The sequence below is a fragment of the Coptis chinensis genome, chromosome 6 (genome assembly GCF_015680905.1).
Source record: "Coptis chinensis isolate HL-2020 chromosome 6, ASM1568090v1, whole genome shotgun sequence".
Lineage (NCBI taxonomy): Eukaryota > Viridiplantae > Streptophyta > Magnoliopsida > Ranunculales > Ranunculaceae > Coptis > Coptis chinensis.
Genome location: NC_141461.1, coordinates 32,978,358 through 32,984,133, shown reverse-complemented (window position 1 = coordinate 32,984,133; position 5,776 = coordinate 32,978,358).

Below are 5,776 nucleotides of genomic sequence, written 5' to 3'. Positions count from 1 at the left end.
ACTTGGCTAATATTGACTTAGTTGAAACCTTATAGTTTGTATAGGATTTTCGCTTCTCTACATTAATTTTATGCATTCCTACGTTTCCTTAAGTATAATGAAGATTGTGTGATACAATGGATCCATAATTAAGCTCGAAATGTAAGAGTGCTCAAATAATTGAGAGGTTGATGGTTCAAATCCATCTTGATCCAATTCTTTTTTCATTTACTAATTTAATAATTTTAATATACACTTGTATTTTCTGATTTTATATTAACAAAAACATAGCATTTTCCTAACGCTATAGAAATTTAATAGCATGAAAAAAAATGTTATCATTTTGAGCAGAAACATTATGGATTCTATTGCATTTTTAACAAACACTATAATTTTGATAGCGTTTTTGGACACAAACGCTACCTTCAAAAGCATATATATCATGACCATAGATAACATTTTTGAAAACGCTATTGAGTATATTTGATAGCATTTTTTGAGTGCTATCTATAGTTTTTTGTATAGTAGTGTTAAATAGCAAAGTGTTCCCAATCATATGAAAAGAGATAAGATAAACACCATTTTAAATGCAAAATTATGCTTATCGAGACATTTCTACAACATATAACACAACTATATTTTAAGGTTAGTTCAATGCATTTGTATCCAGTTTCTGATTTTATGTTATTTATTTTTTGAGGTTAGTTCAATGCAATTGCATCCAGTTTCCGATTTATTGTTAATTATTCTTTGCAGTTAGTTCAATGCATTTGCATCTAATTTCTAATTTTCTATTAATTGTTCTTCGAGGTCAGTTCAATGCATTTGCATCCAGTTTCTGATTTCCTATTAATTATTTTTTGAGATTAGTCTAATGCATTTTCATCCAGTTTTCGATTTCTCATTTATTATTCAATAAGGTTACATTTGCATCTAGTTTCTGATTTCCCGTTAATTATTGTTTGAGGTTAGTTCAATGAATTTGCATCCAGTTTCCAATTTTTTGTTAATTATTTCTTGGGTTAGTTCAATGCATTTGCATCAAGTTTATTTTTTGAGATTAGTTCAGTGTAGTTGCATCCGTTTTCTGATTTTTCGTTAATTATTCTTTAAGATTAGTTCCACGCATTTGCATCATGTTTTCAATTTATAATTATTTTTTTTTAGGTTAGTTCAATATAGTTGCATCCAGTTTTCGATTTCCTGTTAATTTAATCTCTGAGGGTTAGTTCAATGCATTTGCATCAAGTTTCCGATTTCCCGACAATTATTTTTTTATGTTAGTTTGATGTATTTGCATCCAAATTTTGATTTCTCGTTAATTATTCTTCGAGGCTAGTTTAATGTAGTTGTATCCATATTCTGATTTTCCATTAATTACCTTTTAAGATTAGTTTAATTCTTGCATGTGCATCCAGTTTCTGATTTCCTGTTATATATTATTTGAGGTTAGTTCGATGCATTTCCATCTAGTTTTTGGTTTTCGGTTTTCGGTTTCTTGTTAATTGTTTTTTAACGTTAATTTCATGCAGTATTATATATTTTTTAAAATATTTGTTATTATTAGTTTGCCGTTATTTTTATTTTATTTTTCATTTTCTATTATATATTTTGTGATATTATTTTTTGTATAATTTAATTTTCCACTTGTAATTTATTTTGGTTTGGTATATAACTTATTTAAGCCCAATACCCACTTTAACTAAATCGATAGTTATATAATTCATTTAAGCCAACGTTCACTTTAACTAAATCTCGTTAAAGTGAACACTATATAAGCTTTTCAAGACACTATATTTAAGCCAATGTTCACTTTAACTAAATCTCGTTAAAGTGAACATTATATAAGCATAAATCAAAAAGTTGTTCAAGACACTATATAAGCTGTTCAAGACACTGAATAAGCTGTCCAAGACACTATGTCAGCTGTTCAAGACACTGAATAAGCTGTCCAAGACACCATGTCTGTTAACATGTTATAAAGTGTCTTGAACAACTTTTTCATTTATGCTTATTATATGGTTGTGGGTAAGACACCAAATAAGCTGTTCAAGACATTAAATAAGATGCGTCAAGACACTATATAACGTGTCCGTAAACGGATAATCCATTTAAGATGGAGTTATATGAACTCCACTATATTAGAAACCTGCTCGTTATATGAACTCCACTTATCCGAACTCCAAAGAAACTCCACCATGAAAAACAATGAATTAGAAGCTGATTTTTGGTAGAGATGTTGGTCCCACAATATAGATTATCCTTAGAAAAAATTAGCACATTTGAAGATGTCTAGTGTATCCAAATTTGCTTGCAATGTTATAAAATTATCCAACGGTCTAGATTTTTTAAATTTCAAAACAACTTTTAACAAAGTTAAACATTTTCGTTTGGGATGATTTTTTGTAGGAATATTCTATATTATGAGAAAACTATCTTCACAAAAAATCAACCCTCAATTGATCTTATAAATCCACTTCTAGTGGCGGAGTTCATTTGGAGTTCATATAACGAGCTCGAATTAGAAATTACATTATAGTGTTGAAAAATTATAAATTCAGAAATTTAATTAGAATATATCATAATTATTGTGGTCAGAATTGTAGTTTTTGAAATCCTTAACTAAGACTAAATGTCTAAATCTCACAGTGGATGACACAACAAATCGATCCAACTTTATTTGTTTATGCCCATATGGTGCATACAATACAATTTTATTTGTTTTGGGTGTACACTGTTACTTATTTTGTGATTAGTTGATTGATAAACGTAAAAATGATAGTTTACCTACGAAATGAACGATAAAACCCAAAACTCAAAATGTAAGTAAAACTAAACGAAATTACGTGCCTAGTTTATCAAAGATTATTCTACTCTCTATCTATTGAACAGATATAGTGGAGTAGGAAGTTCGTTCCACTCCTAGTTCTTTCACATAGTAATGTTCTCTAAGTATAAATAATCTTAACTAAAGTCTAATGAGAGATTTACGAATTATAAACTACGATGCAACTACCCACAAGATACGACTAATTAACTACTGAATGCTGCGTTGATTCTATGATAAGGAATTAGGGGGGATTGATTCCACCTTAACTCAACTTAACTTACTAACGACGAGTCGTTGTAATCCGAATTGAACTACTACACAGAATAATTGGTTTTTCCTAATCCCTAATTACACATGGCACTTCTACCAATTCATAACTAGCATGTGAACGATTAAACCCATTCTCATGGTGAATTAATCGTTTCTAGAGTGGAATAGAAATTACGACGACTCTGCGATAATCGGAGTCAAGCTTTCATCAAGGCTTCTCAACCCCCTCTAATGGAGGTTTAACCGAGAATCATTCCGCAATCATTTCCATATAAATCTAAACTAAACATAATATCAAGATTCCAACTTTACTAATTTAACAAACAATAATTGAAATCTAATTAATAACTAAGACATGATCAACAACAAGAATTTTAACTAGATCTATAACTGTTATTGACAAAATCGAAAGGACTAATAATAATACTAATTTATTTATCTAATCAATGAATAACAATACTTTTAAAGGTTTAATCTAAAACAAGAAATGAAATGAACTAAACTTAATTAAAAAAACAATTAAAAACTAGATCTAGAAGCTATTCTAATGGCTACTTTCTATCCTAAGCTACTAGATATCTTCAGAGTTAAGTCTTCTTTTTTGATATGGAGGAAATCAGATCCAAAATCATGCATGGGCTTGGAGCCATGTTTTGGGCCAGAGAATTAGGCCCAAAACCCAATTCCTTTAGTCCACAGACCCCTTTTTAGTTGGATTCGGCTTCAACAGACTTTTCGTCTATTTTTACTCCTCTGATTAGGCCAAGGCTTGAACCATTGGAAAGATATTTCTGAGCCGGTCGTTTTGACATAAGGTAGGCCCAAATCCGAGGTCTGAGTCCAAATATACGGTCTTCAGAAATTCTGCTGACTTTGTGCACTGTTTCTACCCTCGTGGACTTTGACTTTTCACCTTTTGACCGGGCTTTACAAAGGCTTTGTCTTCTTGAATCTTGGCCTTTAATCATAGAACTCCTTAGCAACCAACCATTGCTCCTTTATATCATCAAAGTGGCACATTTCTGCACATAATTGACTTTGAAGCCTGAAACGCATAAAAATACGTAATCAGTATTAACTCTTAATTATTACTCACATAATTGGTCTAAAAGTATGATTATTAAGGGGTTAAAACTATAGTTTTGGGCTCTTATCAAACCACTCCCAAACAGCATTTTGCTTGTCCTCAAGCAAATATGAGAAATTAGAATAAGTGACCAAAAATGGAGTTCTAACTACTCTCTCGTTTTCTTGGTGCGACGATTATTGACCATATGCAACAAGGCCTTAAACCAGTAGGAATTCCCTAGTGGACGAGTTATAGCCTCGTGGGAGTTTTCCAGTGAAGGTACTCACAAACTTCATCTATACTATAACGACTAAAAAATAAAACTATTATTTCCTTATTCATGCTCTAAATTAACTATACATCTCACTAGCAATGCATATAGAATAATCAAGTCGAAACCTAAGCTACTATATGCATAATAATCAATCATCTACAATAAACATATATACAAGGAGTAATACTATGAAATGCAGTAACAGGTTCGTTTCTAAAAACTCGAAATAGCGACCTTAAGTAGGTTCTCACATATAAGTCAAGATACAAACACTCTGATTTTCCCGCTCAAGTTTCGCTACTCCAGTGTGCAGTGGGCACACTTTATCTTACAATCTCAATGACAAACAAGGAAGCCAGAGTTGATCAAACACATCTGCCACTTACTATCACACTAACCTATTCCCAATTGAGCTAGAGGTCTTTATTAGGTGTTGCGGGGATTAGGAGATGGTTTAAGAAGGAAGGAAATGGATATTCAAAAAGGACAAGTCTGAGATAATAGAGTCTTCATATTATGTAACTAGAGAAAACCTTGTTATTTACTTTTGCTTCTACACTTTGTTTCCATCCTTAGCCATATTTTTCTTTTTCTTTTCTTTGGCTTTTGCCTCCTTTTATTCTATTTTTTTGGAGTTTTTCTTTTATTTCTATTTTTATTTTTCTTTTCTTTGGATGAAACTTCTTTTCTTTATTTTCTGAAGCAACTAACTAATTTTTGTTTACATATGTTTTTCTCTTCTTCTTTCTTACTCATTCTATTCTCAGACTTATTCTAGATTGGGTAGGTTGATTTTTTTATTTTTTTTTATTTTGTTTTTGTAACAGGGTAAAGGAATTGTGGTTTATGGAAAGCTAAAGAAAGGCTCAGAGGGGCGACTAGCGTTTAATAATTCATAGGTTTGAATTTCTGGCTATATCGATCCAAAGAGGGCCTAAATTCTCGCTTAGGATATGGCATAGTGATCAAGCAAGTGGACGTGTGATTTCTCTATCCAGATTTTACTTCTCCCTTGTGTCATTTCTCAAATGTTTCGCTCATATAAGGTTTTAGGCTATATTCTCACAGGATTTGTAGAATAAGTACTCTAGCCTAGATTTCAGAAACTTACTGCTAACAATCATAGATACTCATGTAATATATTTATAGATAGATGCAAAGATTATTACCTACATATTAACCTAAGTTTCTAACAATTATTCTAATGCAACACTACATGAGACTTCTAGATTATTAAGAGCATAGAGAAAGAACAATACCGATATTCTTAAGTGTATAGCATAAACTTTTTTTTTATTTATATTTTTGAATTTTTTTGAAATTTTACTAGAAAACAAGTGCATATTATACATAT